A 22,918-nucleotide genomic window follows, 5' to 3' on the forward strand; every position below is an offset into this window, starting at 1 on the left:
GTCACAATAATCAAAATAGTAACGATGCCAAAGAAAATAAATAAATTTGTTCTGCGTTTTTAAAATTGTTTTATTTTGTTTTGTAAGATTACTTTTAGACGTTTCACGACAACCACGGCTCTTCTTTAATTTGCCTTTTTTAACGTCAAGACGTCTTCAATAAAACAATGAAACCAGTAGTAGCAATTAATTCAAGGTTTGGGCCTTGAACCGCTTCAGTAATTTTGTTCTTTTTTACTTTTACTCAAGACATATTACACTGAAAGGTAATTGATTACTGTGAATTAGGAATCATGTCATCAGGGACATCTTAAGTAGAGAGTTTTCCAACGAGATTTATTTTCGCATTGCATTAAAATTACTGCATATTAGTACAGTCAGGAAGGCCGACGACAGAGAGAGCATTCCAAAGGTTAACAGTTCGAGAGAAGAAACTATCAGACAAGAAGGCTTTTGGTATCTGAAAACCTTTACAGTAGAAAGAGTGTAATTTAGCAATTTTTTCGGGGTATTTATACTGAGGAGGCAGCAGAGCAGTAAGTTCGTCGAGGCACATTGAAAAACAAGTATATGTATGCAACAACACTGCGGCGATGGAACAGAAGCTGAACGCGAGTAGATAGAGTGGGACCTATCAAGTTACAGACATTATTTAAGAGGGATAGAGTAATTGATAGTGCACCAATATATATATATATATATATATATATATATATATATATATATATATATATATATATATACTGATTATATTGTTATTGTAATTGTTTACTAGATTTTAACCCAGTAATACTCCATAGGGTGTGAAATAATGCTTCATAACAACTTAAACACGGACTGTGTGTAATGAATAGATAGACGATAGATGAATAGATAGATTTATTTAGCAATCGGCTGTCTGTCGCTGTAAGAAATGGTAGATCAGAGAAGTTTCAGCATATATTTTTAACATGAAATTCAACATGTATGTATATATATATATATATATATATATATATATATATATATAAATAAATATATTCCTTTTTATATGTTAATGAACAGGATCAAAGAACGAATAGGTAATATATACAATTTTTAAAAGATGATAACATATATATATAAGTCCTTTTTCCTTTCTCTTTTTTTTGAGCTCCCAACAACAAGACGAATTCACAACAAAAGTAACTTGCTCCCCTTTATATCTTTATAATATAATAAGGAAGACTACTCCTGTTGGTTTTCCCTTTTGTTCGTTTTTCTTACTTTCGGATGATATTTTTTTTATCAAACTCTATCGAGACTTCTAAGTTTTTGACATTTAATAGTTTCTCTCACCTTGATTCGATATATATATCACTATAACTGAGAAATGAGAAGAGTAAAAGATAAACCAATCTTTAATTTACGCTTTTGACAACAAATATGTTTTTCTTTTTCATATTTCCCGGGGTGTTGTCTTTTTTTTTATCAGCGGGGTTGCATAATCTTCTATCCTTCTTGAAATCTTTCCTGCATCTAACTTGCGTTTCAAATTCTTAACGGTGATCACATTTTTCTGAATTTTAAATATATCAGCGTGTTTCTTTTCTTTTTTTTTCTCGCCCCTGTCGCCGTTGCCGTCGTTGTCATGGTGACGGTTCACTTGGTCGTTTTAATTCCTTCGCGTCTCGGAATTTTAACCATTAAATTTATTTATTTTTATTAATACGATATTGAAATATTTCAATATTGTCATAGTAGGGGCGGGATTTTGCTGCTTTTCGGGTATGTCGGAGGTATTTACGTCGAGGGGGTGCAAAGGCTTGTAGTTCGTCGGAGCATTCACCATTAAAATACTTGAAGAACAGGCAGAAGGATGCAACATTACGTCGATGGGACAGAGGTTACTCCATGCATGGACAGCTGGTTATTTTATAGAGGCATATAGTATACAAGCAGGCGTGAGAATTTATTTTTTTCTAATTTTTCGGGCAACGACGCACTACAAGTTAGTTAGTAAATAATAAAATAACGACTTATTGTTTCGGAATCTTTTTATAGATAAAGATTGATAATTTTTACTATATGCTTTATTTATTTTTACTATATGTTTTATTTATTTTAATATATTCAAGATGAAATTAGTAGTTGAAGAAATATGTAGAGAGAAACGAGCTACTAAATTTTACTAAAGCTATTTATGCTCCCTATGCTATCAAAATAATTATTTGTTACTATCTTGACATCTATAGCCTGTATAGCTCAGCATTTCACACGAAATGAATTATTCATAGTCTGTTATTATTTATTTATTTGTGTGTTATCATTTTTTGGACATTTCTTATTTCATTAAATAATTTCATTTCAACTTTTAAAAGAATCTAACAAAGTATATATAAATTATCTTATCTTTTACACCTTTAGTAGACTTCTGGAAAAGTTGTTTGGTAAACAAAAACAAAAAACAAAAAACACAAAGCAAAACAAACGGTTTCCACTTTTCTTGTGTTTGAAGAGAAATTCCGGCCTTCAAAATAAACAACTGGTCGACATCATTTTTCACGTGACGATAGATAACCATTGTGTTTTTATACTTACATTTGATATTGATTATTTTTAGTTCCAGATACTCAAACATTGTTTATAATGTAATGTAGCTGCGGATTATCTTATCCTGAACGACAAAGCGCGAGGTTTGGCTCGACCCTCTCTTAATGACAAGTAAACCGTTTCCAGACTTACTTAATGTGTATGAGCAATATCCATTGTGGACGATGCATTGCACACGATTAATTAAACACAAGGTTATATATATTATTTAATTGGAATTCATTATTGAGATGAGTATTATTTATTAATTTTATTTTTATTGCGGACCATTATCCTCATCTTTTTCTTTCTTCTTCTTCACGACGTTTCGGTCAACTATTCCTCTGACCTTCGTCAGGTGGTAACCACGATGGGATAGGAACTCTGAATCTCCTGACTGCATCCACTGCAATTACTGCCTTTCGTAGTTGTTGACGAAAGCCAGAGGAATAGTTGGCCGAAACATTGTGAAACAACTAAAATAAAGATGAGGATTATGGCCCGTAATAAAAATAAAATTAATAAATAATACTCCTCTCAATAATGAATTCCAATTGAATAATATATACCATTCGGTACGGATCCGACCATTGAAGATCAGATAATAAATAAACATGAATTTATTAGATCATAATGGTCCGAAATAAAAATAAAACTGACAAGTTTATATGCTTCCTATAGAAGCGGTACAGAAGTTTTCGGCCAATTTTAGTACGTAAATGACTGCAATATATCTACACGAATTTTAATTTGATATTTGATACAGAAAATTACAAATATAAATGCATGTGCAAAGTAATAAATGCATGTGCAAAGTAATATCATTTTGGAGTTGTAAGCCAATTTTGTTTGAGAAGAGAAATGGTTCCAAACAAAATACCAATATCAATCTAGAGTAGCTTTGAATTGTAAAAGTTTGCAGACGACGAACAAAGAGTTTTCAGTAAATAGCCAATCCGGAGAAGTCTTGAATTGTAAAATCTGCAGACTAAGAGCAAAACTCCTACTCGTATCGACACGATAAATTATGCTCGGGCATTTTAAAAGATACATTATGGAGTGATTCCGATTTCTGATTGGATTATACTAGAGCGTGATTTCTATCTAATTGGTCAGGTTTTATCATCCCCTTCTCTCTATATAGAACCTTCCATTTTTTTTTATAATCATACTCTCACAAGAATACCAAAGATATTGCAATTATGATCATAAAATATAAGGTTTATTCCGTTGATATAGCTTAATGTTCAAAAGCATGAGCATACAAATCTGTTCCGGCCAATAACTTACAATAACTTGTTTTCAGAAACGATAGTTTCCATCATCCACTTTTAAAAATTATAATCTTTAGTCCTTATCAATATGTTCTTTTGAGTCAGAGGAATTTTCCTTATCAAACAAAGATATACTATCATAGCAACTCACGGTTGGTTGGTTGTTTTTGTTTTACGGCATATCAACCCTTTTCGGGTTATTCAATGCCGAATCCAAAGATTTGGAAGAAAATTTTTTTAATAGAATATAAATAAATATATTTGTTGTTTTCAAGCCGGTTTCTATTTAACCCATAGTTGGGACCCTAACAGATACTACCACTCCGGGTAAGAGTGGACATGGGAGCAATGGTAATTAAAGGGTGGCTCCACACTCCCAAAAGCCAGCAAGCTGGGGCCTCACCATCGGATATAGTTTAAGGTCATATCCAGGACCAGCAACTCACGGACATAAGGAAGAATTTTATATAGGATACAGACGTTGGTAGTCTCTTTACTATTTCATATCATAATCTTGTTATTATACGTTTGATACTCTCTATTTTCAACTTAAAAAAAGACAATTTCTTTTTTGAGATCATTTCATTGACTGTCCCAAATCAGTTTTTGTTTTACATTCTCTATTATTGGAATATTATATTAGCAGATTTATATTTATCTAATCCGAACTGGCTTTTAGAGTCATTAAAACCCATATTTGGGAATGGTATATAGTATATCAATTGTATATGAATATTCATACATTTCCATTTTTACTTTTACTAAATGTATTTGCTATAATTTTCGGAATATTCTAATTCAGTAAATAACATTGCTTTTCGGCCAACATCAGTTAGATTGTGATAGTCAACTTCTTTACGCCATATGACATGTCGACTGTAAAAAAGATTTAAATAAGTAATGCGAGGGATTTTCTTTTATTAGAAATGATTACCATTTACAACCTGAATTATCGAGTTAACAGATTAACAGATATACTTTGATGGAGAACTATCTGACTACGGTCATTTTGAATGAATTCTATCCCCCCCCAAATATAAACAACTTGGAGACCTTTGTTTTTTCATTTCGTTTCGTCACAGTCGACTGGTTTAATAAAATACATGGCGTCAGTTTCGTTTCTGAACACGCATCAACTTCTTCAAAAATGTCATTTTGTCATTCTATTTTACAATACATGTGCGTTTGTCGTTTGGCAATACTTGACGATAGTCAGGGGCGTTCGTTTTTATAGTGATATACAATAGTAGTTGTCATATCAACATGATTGCGTTAACTGTTACCGCAACACCTGTTAATCAACGTTTATTTAATCACTTTTGCACTAATCTAACAAACATTCATACAAAGCGTTTATGGGTGTTTTTTTTTAAATTTTTTTACGTAATTTTTTTCTTCGAATGAAACATAACAATTGCATTATTTTATTTAGATAATTTTTCCATTAAAATGAATTTTCCGTTTTCTTATAAAACAAGACAACTATTTCAAAGAAATACTTCTTGAATTATAAATTCTCTTTGGAAGAAAATATCTTCTTTAAAAAAAATACTTATTAATTAAATCCACTCGAACGCACATCTACTTATTTATAAAAGCCATATTATTAACAAAAGTAATTTATTAGATTAAAAGAATTAAATTGCGTTTCGTTTTTTCTTTTCCAAAACAAATTCGTCATTTTTAGATCTTATTTCGTGTTAATATTCTATATAGAAACAATTATTCATTAATTTATTTATGGGTTTACTTTCATGTTTTTTTGCGCATTATTACCTTGTAAATTCTATTAACAGTTTTGAAAACTTGTTTATAACTTACCGGGATAGCGTTTCACAACTGCTTATCGATAGAGACAAGCTAAAAGGCGATTAAGGATCCAACATACGACATAAAATGCACTTCCTATATACAAGGGTCGTTCCAAAAGTAATTATCCCTATTTCTTATTTATATATTTTATTGTTTCTAAAAAAATTATGAACATACAATTGAGTACAAACACAAAAATTCATAAACAACAAAATTAGGCACAAGGCCCTATAAGAAATTGGGGAGGGAAAGGGTACAGGGACTTTGTGACTATCTAACAAACGTGAATTATGAAGACTTTGGAGTCTTACTCTTGACTGGCAACATTTACCATAATACCTCATTCACTCTATGGATCCTAATCTAACTAGTGAAACCCAAGCGTTGAGAATAAAGAACATATATACAATTTGTAAAAACTTATCTGCATGTTTGCGTATGCATTTTTTAAAATAAAAATAAAAACAAATAAAGTGTGTGTATGTGCATTTGTGAGGTGACAAAAAGTTCCATTTCATTGGTAAAACAAAAGTCTTTGAATCAAATGTGTATAAGCTCGTTGAGTGGGGAAAGCTAATTAAAAAAATTCAATTCAAACCTAAAATATAAAACCTACTAAAACGTTGAAGAGCTACGAAAATGGGAGTGGGACCATTAAAACATATAAGTAATATATACACACATAACACCAACAACTATCCAAACGCCCGCATATACGCTACCCCACATTAACAAAATAGAAATTTCAATTTTAAAATAACTTTAATATTTTTTGTTTGGATTAGTTTAAACTTTTATATTAATGAATTAATATGGAATTAATTTTGAGATGATTAATTTGTATTACTTTGTATTTAATTATTTGCGGAATATTATCCTAATCTTTATTACTTGTTGTTTCACGATGTTTTGGCCAACTATTCCTCTGGCCTTCATCAGGTGGTTAACCGCGACGAAGCAATAATGACCAAAACGTGGTGAGATGACAACAACTATGGAAGGCAGTAATTGATGTGAACGTAGTTGGGAGATTCGACATTCCTTTTCCGTCGGGGTTACCACCTGACGAAGGCCAGAGGAATAGTTGGCATAAACGTCGTGAAAGAAAAACTAGAATAGATGAGAATAACGGTCCGCAATGAATAAATGAATAAATAATACTCATCTCAATAATGAATTCCAATTAATTAAATAATATATTGTAATTACTTAGGATGCAGTTAAAACACTCGGCGTTCCTATTCCGTCGCGATTAACCACCCGAAGAAGGCCAGACGAATAATTTGCCGAAACGTCGTGAAACAACAATTAGGAGATGAAGATAATAGTCCGAAAATAATTTAAACTTTTACTTTATTTTAAACACTAGATCGTTCTGGTAATGAATCAATAAAATTACATGACATCTACGGTGATACCCTGTCCCATACGTCAGTAATGACGGTATTCAATTCATCAAAATTTGATGAATAACATTTTTTTATATTCCTCTAAGAATTTTCCATGGATTTGCACATAGGTTATTTAAAGAGCGATAAAAACAGGCGTTCTCTTCTTGAAGGATACGATATGCCGGGTTGTGCAAGGGCATATTGCAAGATGAATTAATTTTCCTGAAAAAATATTCTCAATAGATAGATAACAAAATGATTTTAAGCATTCTGATTGGCAGCAGGTCTTATTCTTTTAGTCATCGCTGGAAAGTAAACTGTCTCATGCCACCAAATACTGAGGAAATTATGCGTTCTTTTAACGGATTTACCATTATATATCTAGTATGAATTTTTCATACGCGGAGTTCATGATTATCGAAGGATATCCTGTCATTTATAGAAAGTTTCTAGAGAATATCAAACCAGGAAGCGTGGCACAGTTGTATATGTATCCGGCCAAAACGAGATGGTTTTAAAGATGTTATTTTTATTGCATCTTTTTCGCAGGGTGATATCGTCGGTTTCCAAAGTACAGTGCTTGATTCTTCCAAATTATCAACCATATGGTAATGATCAAGTTTAACGTTGCTTATCATCAGTTGATCTAACTGTTGCGTTATAGAGAGTTAAAATGAATTCATCACTGCTGATGATCTAATTCCATTAGCAAACACATTACTATAATATTTACGATTTCTTCCGATTAAATGTTTATAGTTGCTTTTATTTTAGAGATAAGAGACTTTCCCGGAAGTTTATGATCGAGAATCGAATACACGAACACTCTTTGAAAAGTTTACAACAAAGTCGTAAATTGATTGAAAAAAAAAAAAAGATTCTCGTACTCTACTGATGAATAAATATGTAAATATATATATATGCGCATGTGCGCATAGTGTCTTTTCTGTATATGAGTGGACTTGGATATCCGTGGTCTGACGTGCATATGCGATCTGATTGTATTCGTGTGTGCATCTAAGTGTGCTTGTGCATAGGTATATGTGCATATGTATGGGAGTTCGACCGTAGTTCATTTTATTCTTATTATTGTTTTTTTCTCATTAAGCTTCAGCCTCTGTCCCATCGACGAAATGTAGCATTCCTCTGCCTGTTCTACAAGTACTTTAACGGTGAATGCTCCGGAGAACTGCAAGCACTTGTATCCCCTCGACGTAAATAGCCTCTGACAAACTCGACAAGCAGCAAAATCCCACCCCTTCGCAGTAGAGATCCCTAGATGTAAGAGAGGCTTCTACTCCAGTAGTTTCTTCCCCAGAACCGCTAGACTTTGGAATTCCCTTCCGGGTTCCTGCTTCCCCAATTGTACTGACATGCAGAAGTTCAAGTGTAACGTGAAGTGACATCTTGCTGCCCAACTCCCCACATAGTACCCCTGTAGCTTATGTCCCTGATAGTAGCCTCCTACATCAAAGTGGCAATGTGCCTTGTTTGGGGTGAAAATGTAAAAAAAAACAAAAAAAAAACGAAAAAACTATAACAGAACACCAGCCGCCTTCTTCTCCCTCAAACTCACCCTTATTCTTCACCCAATCCTTACAACCCACTTAAACTCTCAATAAAACTATCCAGACTTCCAGATAAATTCTTCCTCTCAATGACCTTGCAGCCCCAACCCCACTTAAAAAAATTCTCTTTCAATTTCGTTGACTATGCCCATCGTTCCACAAAATCGTATCCACTTATCTACCCTACTTCGCCCCCCCCATTGGACTAATTACTTTTTTTTACAGCGCTAAGTTGTCATGACAACCAAGTCATCGCTCTTCCCTCATTCCTCAGAATTGAACTGCCTTCAAACCCTTAGAAAACCCCTCTTCTACGTTACTCTTTTACTTCAAAATCTAATCTTGCTAATGTCAACATATAGTTGTCTTCAGTTATTACCAAACTTATTACACATGATTCGATTTAGTTGGTTTTGATCAACTTTAGATTCCGGCTTCACTTATCTCTTACCCAAGCCCTGAATGTCTTCGCATGAGCCCGCCTCAGTTCCCATACTTCTACCATGCAAGGATTTCCCAACACATAAATAGCTTTGCCCCTTCATTTCTTTCTCCCTCCTTCACCTTTCTCTCCCTCTTTGGCATAAATTGTCTCCGGAAAATTCCTCCATCCCACCAGACACTTTGACCACTGCAGCTGACCTTATTCCCGAAAAATAGATGCCTTTCCTATTCATTACGGACCATAGAAGCTGAAAGGCCAACACACTTTTCACACTTGGATTTACCCGAAGCGGTTTCACTTCTCATTTTCTCCCTCCCACCTTCCTCTATTTTTACAAACATCACAAACAATTTATACAGACTTTTCTTTTACAGACAGTATTTTGCATTTTATGACCACAATCATGGAATCCAGTTTCAGGAATGATAAAACCAGAAAATCTTCTAGTCCCGCTATCTATATAGTTTGTTAACTAGTTTTTTTTTTCCTCTTTGAAACTCCGCGGAATAAGGACTATCACCTATATATGTGTTTCCTTACCGAGTAATAGATGTTTAAACTCATGCTAACGTGTTTCTCAACATAATTTGTTAAACACACACACATACATACACACACGCACACCCACATACACACACGCACACACACACGCACACACACACATATATATAGGCGAATTTGTCGAAAAAGCTACAAACGTAAACGATTATATATATATATATAAATATATAATCGTTTTCCGTAAAACGATTATTTATATATATATATATATATATATATATATATATATATATATATATATATATATATAATCGTTTTCCGTTTGTAGTGTTTTGGACAAGTTCGCCCTATTATATTTTATAGCAAGGTGACCCGATGTTGCCCGAGATTGAATAAGGATCAAGAAATTTTCCACACTTTGCAATACTTTTATTGTCATCGAAATTGGTGAAAGTCGCCCACTTTTCACACAAATCGATTGATTGCCTGCTCTAATCGGAAACCCACCGCGTTGCACGAGAGGAAGTTTCGCATACCTGCACGCAGTGACAGTCTACAATAAATTGTAGTTTACATTGCACTGTATAAAGCAGACTGTTGATTTTATAAGAAAAAGTATTTTATATAATGGTTTGAACTAAGGTTTAAAATGCGAAAATCAATCATAATGGTTCAGTTGTGCTCTAAACAGAACCATTGATTTCGAACGCGCCTCTGCTTTATCAAAGAACATCCTGTTGATATAAGCCAGGGCATTCTGCTCGTATGATGATAACACTTCTCAAATGCACTTGTGATGTTAAGCTGCAGAAGGATGTTAACTTTGGTCAACATTGAACTCTTTAATCGGACTCTTTAATCCGATTCTTTTAATCGGATTCTTTTCGGTTGTCGATTTCGATACGTATCCGAGTCATTTTGATACAAAACTCCTTTAAGAACACTCCCAGACACATAAAGTACATTTTTGTGGAAGGAAAGGCGTTTCAGGTCCATAAAGAACGGATTCAGGTACACTTACACATACACAGAGACACACACATACACATTTATACATAAGTAGAGATGACAGACTGTAAAAATACAACATTAATAGATATTTCATTCTGAGTCTAAGAAACTTATAACTTGGCATGAATGATGTTTATTTTCCCCACATATCCAGAGTTTACTATTTCTATAACACTGAAAGCATTAAAATTATTCCATATATAATTTATTAAATGCATATAACTTCTTTGTGGAGTAAATGGCATATAATTTAATTATAAAATTAGTTAAATGTGAAAAATAAATCGAATATTTAATTTCACTAGATCGGTATGCAGAAATTTATATATATGAAATAAAAATGGAAATGTGGAAGATGTTAAAAAAAGAAAGAAGCTAAAAGTGGCCCATGATATTTATATATGTAAAAATGTGCGTAATAGAGCTCACACAATATGATGTTAAGAAACAATGTTTTCAATTTCGTAATCATTAGTATATCGACCAGTGTATTGAACAATGTATGCTGTAATATCAGTTTCCAGAAATTACTTTACTTGTGCAAATCTAAAACGCCCATCACATCTGTAGGTTATGTACCATCGCAGTTCAACCAATCGTGCCCTCCTATGACAGGAGCAGATAATGACTTAAGATTTGACTCGTCACAAAAATAACTTCAAATCGAAGCTCATGTAATAACGCTTACCAACTGATCATGCTACCATTAATAGACACACATTCGCAAACACACACATTCAAAGAGAGTGAGAGAGAAAGAGGAAGAAAGAGGAAGAAAGAGGAAGGAAGAAAGAAAGAATTTAATATTCTTTCGTTAGCTAATAAACGGTCAAATTATGCATCGTTATATTCAAGGTCTATCGCAAATCAAACACCTCGTGGACGATTCACTTGGAATTCACAATTGAACGTGTCAGAAAGTTCTAAAAATTTGGGTAGAATTCCTAACACATCTTTTAACGTTGATTACACGGCGATGTTATTTTGCTTTGTCTTTTCTCGTTTTATGAAAATATCGATTGTTTCATTCTTTAGCGCAATTCTGACAAGCATCTAGTTATATTTTTTCTATTTTTGTTTTCAATCGAATTCACTATTTTTAATTTCTCAATAAACCAAGAGCATTAAATTGAATAGAATCTGTTCTTTTAGGTATGATTTTTCATCTTTCAGATTCGTTTGAACGATTGAAATATTTCATTAAACAAATAGAAAGAAAGACAATTGTTCAGAAAGACAGAAAATCACACACACACACACACACACACACACACACACACACACACACACACACACACACACACACACACACACACACACACACATATATATATAACTATTATATATACACACACGCGTATATATATGTATATAACTATAATATATCTTTCATATATATACAGTGTAGCACAAAAGTGAGTACACACCTCAAATTTCTTCAAATATTTAGGTATATCTCTTCATGGGACAACATTGATAAAAGATTTTTTGACACAATGTAAAGTAGTTTGTCTGCAACAGCTATAACACCCCTTACGGAAAGTTGTCAATATTAACATACAACATGTCAACTCTCAATATTTTGTGTGGCCACCATCATTATCCAAAACTGCTTTTCCCCTCCTGGGCATGGAGTTTACCAGAGCTTCACATGTAGCCACTGGAATGCTCTTCCACTCTTCAATTACGACGTCGCGGAGCTGGCGGATGTTTGATACTTTGCGCATCTCCACCTTCTGCTTGAGGATGCCCCAAAGATGTTCTATTGGGTTCAAGTCTGGAGACATGCTTGGCCAGTCCATCACCATTACCCCCAGCCTCTTCACTAAAGCAGTAGTTGTCTTGGATGTGTGTTTTGGGTCATTGTCATGCTGGAACATTGCTTTGCGACCCAGTTTCTGGAGGGAGGGGATCATGCTCAGCTGTAGTATTTGACAGTACATGTTGGAGTTAATGTTTATGTAACTCTCCAATACTTGCATCACTCATGCAGCCCCATACCATGACATTCCGTCCACTATGCTTGACTGTAGGTATGACACACATCTTTGTACTCCTTAAATTGGTGTGCATGGCTGTCACCCCAGGGGGAAGCCTCTTCCGAAGGCAATGCAGTACAAAGCCCGCAAACAGTTTGCTTAAGACATGTTAACAAACCCCATAGATTACTGAAATCATGTCCTATGATTTGATGAGAAAAATTTTCATTTAATTGGTTCTTAAGCATATGTGAGTTTGATTTTGTTTGTTTTTTTTCTTTTGAAACTGATTTACAATTATCCATCTTTATACCCAATATTAATATAGTTATAGGATTACTATACCTATTGAGCTTATTATACTGAGCACTGTTTTTTAAAAGTATTAATACATTAAAATAAACTTCTTTAGACTACATATCTAATTCCCTCTATAATATATATATATATATATATATATATATATATATATATATATATATATATATATATAAACACAACATTCAAAAACAAACATCTTTTACTATTTTTAAAATTCTTTTATACGTCTCTGTCTTCCGTTTCGTCTGTTAGATACATACCATTGAAGTATTGCTTTGTGATGTGCACGTATAAAATAGTTTTCCTCCATCTTTCACACTTAAGATGGGGATAGTATTGACATTATCTGTTAGGCTTAAGCTTAAAATAGCATTTTCATTGATTTGTAACGCCTATATGTTAAACACCGTTTTCGTTGGTCTGGCACGCTAACTCTAAAATTGCATTTTCATCAGGCTATCGCAATTAATTTTTAGATAGCGTTTTTGTTGAAGTATTAAAATGTTGTTCATTCCATTCACCCTTTTTTCAATCCTTTCATACTATTATTCATCATTTAACCGACAATGCGTTGATTTTATTAATAATTATTTTTTCGTGTCTTTTAGCGGTTATAAGCAGTGGCTCATTAGTAAAAAAAATAGGTTGAAATTCTACTTTCAACCTGTTTTTGGAATTTCGATATAAAAATTGATAATATATATTAATGCGATAGCGCGTGTGTTATTTTGTGTGTCACTTTTACATCTTTTGTCCTCCGAGTGATTGTCGTTTAATTGTTATGACCTTCAATCTTTTGTAATAAATAATTTTACCAAGAATTATTTATATGTTTTGATTTCGGCTTCGATTATATCTGATAGTACTCACGTCATCTATTTTTTTATAAATAATTTTACCAAGAATATTTAATAAAATTTGGCTCCGATTATAGCTGAAGGAACTGAAGTATATATATATATATATATATATATATATTATTTATAAGTTTTGGTTTCGGTTTCAATTCAAGCTAATGCATCTAAGTCATATGGATATATATTTTTTTATTTTTGAAATCACAACTTCAAAATATATAAAACTCGTTGGCTCTTTAATGATATATACGAAATCTGCATGAATTAAAATATCATATTTACGCGTATTTTACGATCCGGCTACGCCGGAGTCCCTGCTAGCTTAGATAAATACTTTTGCAGTTTTAACAAAAGAGCTACAATATTTTCTTGGCCTTCGGGACAAGATCAAAGTGTAGTATCTGTTCTTCAGATGCTGCACTTCTATTTCTTGTTCTCTTTCGGTGGCGGAGAAATCCTTCACGACTGAGACAATTTTTATTTTTGTACCTTTTCTCCACGTTAAAAAACGACCCTGGTGTCTAACTCTGTCCCGTGGGGAGGCATAGTAAATAGGTACAATAATATCAGGGCGTGTCCATTTACGCTGAACATCCACAGAATGCCAACATCAATATATTACATATGAAAAAGTCCGTCATGGAATTTTCACAGACCTCGATAATTTGTATTATTTCGATAAATCTGATTCTGTTCTCATTTTGAGTGTTCTTTTCACAACGTTTCGACCGATTGTCGGTAATATTTCTATCGAATTCGGGGATCTTTTTGTTGAACTTGAGATTTGCATGGAATTTCGAATGAAACCTTTATTTAATCCATGAGGATAGCATGCTCTTGTTCCATCACTTATTATTTAAAACTTCTTTCCGGTTATGGCTAACGGAGCGAGAACATGCTACTATCATGGATTAAATAAAAGGGTTCTGTTCAAAATCCTGCCCAAAATAAGAACCTTAGTCCAAACAATCCAAATAATTCAGACCACTCCGATTTTTCAGTCAAGTTTAAGTTAGATTTTTTTTTTTACTTCGGTTAATCATAATTAAGTTTTGAATATAATTCTAGTCAGTGTGTTTAAATTTGAAGTATTATTTTTCTTGGTCACTTATGCTAAGCTTTTAAATAGTAGAGGGTGCAGCAGAAATACTTCCCATATTTTAAACTTTCAAGTATAAGATGCTCATAAACTTATGCAAGTGCCAATGATGTTTTTATTTAGCTAATACCTTGCCATTTTTTCAGGTACTCTTATCAAGCAATATGCTTGGAACTGGTACACATTGTGCTTTTACTATAGAAATGTTTTTGAAGAATGGTTAATCTGTAACTGCAACACAAATAGCTTTCCGAGTTCATTACAAGTTAGGATGGGATAATGCTGTTCCAGATAGAAAATCAATACAAATGTGGGTTACAAATTTCGGCATTACAGGTTCGACACTTAAAATAAAGACGACCTGAACGGCCTCGAAGCGGTCGAACATCAGACAGTATTCGAGCTGTGAGACTCTTTGTTACTCAGCTCGCAACATGGTTAGATCTTGGGATTGTCTGATGAAACAGAAAAATTCTACACACTGATATGCAGTTCCATCCATACAAATTAATGGTTGCTCAGAAACTGCACGAGCGCGACTGGGAAGATCGTATGTCAAAATGTGGGAGATATTTTTGCTGCACTCCGTATTTCCATCTGTCCGTTGCGGTTAGAATAGATTTTTTTTTAAACCTTTAAGTTTTATGCACTGTATTTTTTATCGATAAACGTACCGATTGAATATGTGCTTTTTTTCCAATTTTCTGAAAAAGAATATTTTTTGGTTATATATTTTATGTATCGCATAACTTTTCATCTATACAAAATATATCCAACCGTTATACAATTATATGTTTCATTTAAACGTTATATTTCATGACAGTAGATATTGCTTGAAAGATATAATGAATGGGAAACTTAACTTTTGTCATAAAAATAAGCTTGTATTTGACAAAATATAAGATGGAAATTATACCTTGATCTTCTGGCAACGGATAGTTTTCATCAACATATAATAATTGTCCCTAACAATTTCCATTCTGTTCTCGCCCCACAAACTATGCTATTCTAATATAAACTAACTTATCTCTACATAAGCTTCTGTTCGTTTCATGTAAACCCTCCCAAATCCATACTGACTTTTTTCCATATAAAATCATATACAGGCTTGAATGCCTACTAGACACTATCCTCGAGTGTCTAAGGTTTCTTTATACGGTTTTTTTTTCAGTACAACCTGGTATGGGGACACTTTTCCCTAGAAGTAAACACTGACTAAATATTCAAAATCACATAGTATTTACTGCCCAAATAAGATCTCCTTACTATGGCTAACTTACATTAGCTTTTACGAGGAATGCTGCACCTTCTCCAAGTGATGTTACCTCAAATAATAGCACGAAGCTGGATACTCCACCAGACTAGATAAATTCTTGTCCTGGAATCAAGTAAGACCAAGACACCAAAACGATAGATGTATTACAACATATGAAAATGGTTAATTCGGAAGAGGAAAATTATGTTTTCAATTTCTTTACTTACTCAGTGTTTGAGAGATAAAGAACTTTAATGGAACATTTGAATATCTATGTATCTCATATAGAGTTCAAGTGGTTCCATTGATTTCTTAGAACTTCGACTGAAGTAAAATAAAACAGCTAAAATGTTTCCCGTAAGCTGCTATATTTTTATCGCTCCAAATTTGAACTTCTTCCTTGTTTAAGCTGACATCGTGGTTATTCTTATGAGTAAACGCAACTTTCCCATTTGACATTCTATCTTATGAGTTCCCCTTTATCTATATAATCACTCACCACAAGCAGCTTCTTTCCATGTACGTTTGCATTTTCCATATAATCTCTACTGTTTCCATGTGAATATGTACTTTCTATCTACACTTTCCTCTTACAATGCAAAGATCTTTATTCAAATTTTTATAAAAATCTTCCCTAGTCTTCTGTAAGGCTACTTATGAGAACATTCTATATATCAGGTCGGTGCAAAAGCTTTTGCCCGTTTAAAATTTCATATCGAAAACGAAAACCTTAAAAAAAAAAAATCTTTATTCATAACATTAACGAGATCTGCTCTCTATAACTTGATTCCATCTCTCAACGAGCTTATAAAGTTTGTAAAATCATTTAAGTTTGGTATTAAATATGAATCTAATTCACGTTAAATCTTTCTCAAGATGTTAATCTAAGGCCATCTAAATGGTTTTCTTATCCTCAAAATAATTGATAATCTGAGGGAGATATATAAGCAGAAATTAGAGGACAGAGAAAGATTTTCCAACCAACTTCTTCTAGACCTTTGATCAGTAGTGCTGTGTGAGTACGAGTGTAATCATGATGAAAGATGACTTCCTTTCTGTTGACTAAAGAGGGTCGTTTTGAGGTCAACCAATATCGCAGAAAAATATGAATAACATTTTAATAATCTAAAACAAAAAGTTATAAATTAATCATCGTTATTTCCATTTAGTAATAACAACGTGCACAAAGTAAATTATAATAGTTTGAAATGTCCTTCATCAAAAACCTTTGTACTGACCCGATACGCCAACGTCTTATAATGTGTTCTAGATAATCAACCAATAAGAACTGACGGCTTATAACCAAAATTATATGCACATAAAGTTGCAGACGTACGGATAGATGTATTCTCAACATCCGAACAATGTCTTCATGATAATTCTGATTAAACCGTTCTTACTTCATTTATTCTCTAATGAAGGTACAGAAAATTACAAGGAAAATAATTAAACCTTGTTAATCGGTATCCCATTGCAAAAGAATGACTATATGTTTTCTCTTTGTCATTATCCAGCAACTGCTCGCACATATATGCAGTGCTCGTTTTATAATTTGCTCATGAATCATTTTAATATCTTTTAATTGACTACTTATAACAACAAACTTGCCCTCATACTTCCCAAATGGAATCAGACAGCTAACCCTTACTGAACACCTGAAATTTTCATCTAAAATGTGAATTTTTGTTGTGGTGGCACCCACTCATTTACATATGTGGATAATATTACACATAAATAGCAAGACTCGGTTAGTCTGAGTGTGTAAACCAGAAGCCACCGAAGGCTGAGCCGAGAGCAGATATGTTCTCCAACCAAGACTCTCTTACCTGACAACCATTATGTAAATATACTGTAAATATACTTTTTCTAATACACTTCTTATTGATCTACCTTTGTTTGTTGAGTCTTCATTTGTATTGCCTTATACGTTATTTGGTTCAACCTGCAAACATAACAGTTGGCGACGAAGATGAACGTCAGCATAACAATTTTATTCTGAGTGAATGATGTTAGAGTTTTATTTGGTTAATTTATTACGGTTTTAGACAATTAAAAATATTCGAATAATAATTACGTAGACAAAAATAGGTAAAGCAAAATCAAATATGACATTGATCTTACGAAACAATATCTAGAAATTCGTATGCTATTTTGTTTGTATCCTCTTCAAGAGGTTAGACACAAGATTAAGTGATGGTTTAATGAAAATATTTATATGGAACAAACTTCATTCAAACTTAGGTTTTGAGTCGGCATCGTTAACCACTGAACCGTATGTTATGGTTATTGCTTATAATTCTAATTTAACACTGCGTTGAACATTAAAACTATTTGTGGGAACCTAATGATTATTCTGGACATAGAATGTATACAGAAAAACCTCACAAAATTATTGTTAGCTGCAACCGTTACCAAGCATTTCCTATAGAATGCAGAACGCGGAATTGTGTTTGAATGATTAAAGATTTAAAACGGACATAATCATTTTGAGCAATAATTTAAAAGTATTTGAACAAAAGAATAAGCAAAAAGTTTTACGCATAACAAGCAAGAGAGAGAGAGAGAGAGAGAGAGAGAGAGGGAGGGAGAGAGAGGAGGGAGAGAGAAAGGGGAGAGTGAGGGAAAGAAGGAAACTAGAGCAAAGAAATAGAGTGAGAGAAAGAAGGAGAGTGAAAGAGAGAGAGAGAGAGAGAGAGAGAGAGAGAGAGAGCAATATTATTACAGAAACAAAACTACGATTAGTGCAAAATAGCTTTTAAAATAATATTGTCCGATTTGTAATTATTTCATGAAACATGTATTCATTTTTTTTTACTCATATACACACCGAACAGGGTACATAGCTACTGAGACGTAAGAGGTTCACGGGAATTAATGGGCAGATTTTAGTGAAATCCTTATTAAGATAATATTTAAATTTCTGCATGGCCACATTATATTTAAATTTCTGCATGTTGGTAGAGTCAGGGGAATAGTGATGAGGAAGGGACTCCAAACGCAAGCAGTTCCAGATAAGAAGCTATTAAAGTAGTCACCCTTTCAGCATCTTTGAATATCTACAGTAAAATGCTAGAATTTTGCTGATTATCGAGCTGGTTGATTAGGAGCACAAGTGCAACAAGTTCGTCGGAGCACATTGCATTGAAGTACTTGTAAAAATCACATAGGCATGCAACAGTACAACGATTGTGCATGCGTAGAGCTCGGTAGACATTTTGAAACTAATATGATAAAAAGCTCTTTTGTATGATGTCCAAGAGCGAATATTGGTTGCTTGTGCGCTAGCTCAGATGAGGCAACACTACTCCATGTATGGGCGAACGATAGCTATGTAAAGATATAGGATATATACTGACAGGCGTGAGACGTTTTCTAGGCCGGCAGAGAGAGAGAGAGAGAGAGAGAGAGAGAGAGAGAGAGAGAGAGAGAGAGAGAGAGAGAGAGAGAGAGAGAGAGACTATATTCTTTGCAGAATACTTGGCGGTATCTTTATCTACATGGACACTATTGGGATAATCTGAACTTACTGTCAAGCGCTTTAAACGTTGTAGCTGTGCTCTCAAACTATGTTTTTTAATATAACCATTCAGTTCCATCTTCCGGTATCTCTACTCTAAGCCGTCTAATAATGTCGATATTTGTTATTTGCAATTTTGTGTACAAGATGTTCATAAAGAAAGATTGTAGTAACCAAGCAGGAGAGCTTGTAATATTAAAGTTATATAGCTAGCTAGATAAATAGATTGATAGATAGATTGGAAGACATATATTATGAGATACTGCATTGTTTTACAAGAGATAGATACAGAGAGAGAGAGAGAGAGAGAGAGAGAGAGAGAGAGAGAGAGAGAGAGAGAGGGCGTTAGGTGGAATGAAGGCGTGTATAAAGGTGGAGTCAAAAAGGAACATTGATGCTAATTGATTTTACACCTCGAGCAAAAATCAATTTTGAAAAACAAACAACAGAGAATTTCAAATGAGTCGCAATTAAACCTGAGGAATCAGCAAATGTCGATTGCTAATGGGATCACCTTGGCTAACTCGGCTTCTTTTATGAATTTGCTTGTGATTTTTATTTTGGGAAATGTGTTGCCTCTCCAGAATTAATCAACCATTCGCTCCAAACTCATTTTCATGGTGCATATGAATGTAAAATATTACTCCAGGTTTTCCATTCATTAGTTTATTTTAAACATCTAACCTTAAATTTATTAAAAAAGAATCTATAATGTTCTCTCTGATTGTGTAATGACAAATAATTCAAATTATTACAAATACTTGTGATAATGACTACGTATAAATCATCATGCTTACATTAAAGTAATTTCAACCAACCCGTACAAGGAACCCCCTTATATTTTTCGTCATTTTTCAATTATTTTCAGCGGATCAATTGAATACTAATCTGCCAGATTATACAGAGAATGTAAAAGAATTACATATATAAATATTTTTAGAGGGTGCTCAGTTTTTAATACAACGTTCTAGTAAATCGATCCCCCATATTGGAACCAGTCTACGAAAACACGGAACCGGGAAAACTGGAGGTGAAGGGTGGTTTAAAAAGGTCAAATTCGTGAAATGTGTCCCTTAAAAAGTCAATCTGACATCCCTGTTCACCCGTTTTGTTTTTTGCAAAACACAAAAAAATGTATATTTCTTTTTTTTACAAATTTCCATACATTTCTTACAAATTTTAAATAAAAAATAATAATCGTCTCCTAAATTGAAAGGAATTTCGAACAAAACAGCACTCCCAAATCTCTACCTCTTTTAGTTTCGTGTTCTCGTCGACTGGTTCCAATATGGGGGATCGATTTACTAGAATGTTGTATTAGGAACTGATCATTCTGTAGAAATCATTAAATATTGCAATTTTGCATTGTTTTGATAATTTGGTCGATTAGTGTTCGTTCGATAATAATCCATAGAAATATTGAAAAAGGACGAAAAGAAAAAAAAATATGGGGTGTGAATGCATTGTACAGGTTCACCGTAAATTCGTATGAATTAGCATGGTACTGAAACACAAAACATTTTTAAGATTAAAAATTCCGTTTAATTCCATTGACAATTGTTGGAAGTTAGGCAGAGTGATATATATATTGTAAGTTTCGCGATGAGACGCATGAAAGTGAGCGAACACTGTTTTCGAGATTTCTGACAGCCTATGGGATTTGGAGAGACAAAAGATGTTCAAATGGGCGTACTTGATAGGGAGAAAATGCAGACATTTTTAATTTAATGTCTGTATGCGAATTTTCTATTTTCGGTTTCCATTTGCCAGAGGGGGAGAGACAGAGAAAAGAAAGAAGAAATATGAGTTAGATAACAATATTACAGTGATAGTGATGTCCACTATTGATCCGATTGATTCAAAAGTAGAAACATTTGATCTAAACTAAAAACAGATAACTAGACCGAAATAACAACTTTTGGATCACCCAGATTACCACCCAAAAACCATAAAAAGATTTCCACAAGCATAGAATGAGCAGACATAGGATTTATTTGTAAAAATATAAGTGCATTAGAATAATACTTATAAATAGGAGAAAAGTTAAACCTCCCGTGGATATATCAAAATCAAGTAACCTATTCTACTAAGTAAGGCAATTCTTATGGCAAAACGTTAATGAGAAAAATATCACCAGGTTCCTTAATTTTATTTTAATTCTTATTATTAACTAATATAACATATTTTGCCAAATACAACCATTTTTATGTGAAAGGAATCACGGACAGAGACAGATATTTACAAACGCTGTATACAGTCATAACACCCTATTCACGATAAGGAAACAAACAGTCTACATAAAAACAAGGAAAAAAAGGACGTACACGTTTCGAACAATTTGCAACAAAAATAACATTTAATTTACATTAACCTAAACGTAGTCAATTTAAAAATGTATTAAATTTAAAAACGTAGTAAATTTCAGGGTGCAACGATAAAATTGTCCCCCTAAAGAAAACAACACTACAGCTTTATTTTAAAACTTTTATAAAAAATTCAATTCAGGTAGTGTGATTATGCAGTAGAGTTTGTGGGTAAATGGAGAATCTCCCTTTTTTGGGTGAGGGGAGCTGGAGGCTTCTACATTAATTAGCCTTGCGCACAACTAGTTCTGTACTTGTAAGGAAGCGCACGTGTGTAATGCAAGTGCTTTGTGATTTTCAAACTGTTAGAATATATGAACCGAGGTTTGACTGACAGGTGTTTATAAAAACTGGCGGTGTCAAAATAATCAGAGACTCTTTAAAGGTCAACCTTGCATGCTGGCAACTGAATTTGAAAAAAAAACAAAACAAAGAAACAAAAAAACAAAACAAAACATGTACGTTAAAACGTATATTTCTCTCTCTTTTTCTCTCTCTTTCTCTATTTCTCTCTTTCACTCCCTTTTTCTCTCTTTCAATATAGAAAGATAGCATAGAATTATAATTATACTGTTTTAAAACAGTCGAAGCGTTGGACTCTGTTGAAAACAGACACGTAGTAGTCTGGTCTGTTCACAAGTGACGACCGACGTGGGTCGACAATCACCTAATTTCAATATGCACTTCAGTTGTTAAAAATAAATAATTTTATTTTTATATAAAAATATATTGTTCACTTATTTTATGCAGCGTTCAATGATGATAAAACCCTGCTTGTGTGTGTGTGTTTATATTTTTCTTTCAAGTTTATAAAATTCGAGAATTTATTCGTGAGGTTTTGCCAAAATAAAACTCGATTTCGTATAATTTTTATAGTTAAATATTGACAAAAATCGATAATAATAATAATAATAATAATAATAATAATAATAATAATAAAGAATATTTATTTACAAGCAGACGACAGGGTTAGAC

This window comes from Euprymna scolopes, chromosome 14 (assembly GCF_053919585.1).
Source record: "Euprymna scolopes isolate OS-2025 chromosome 14, ASM5391958v1, whole genome shotgun sequence".
In the NCBI taxonomy this organism is placed as follows: domain Eukaryota; kingdom Metazoa; phylum Mollusca; class Cephalopoda; order Sepiida; family Sepiolidae; genus Euprymna; species Euprymna scolopes.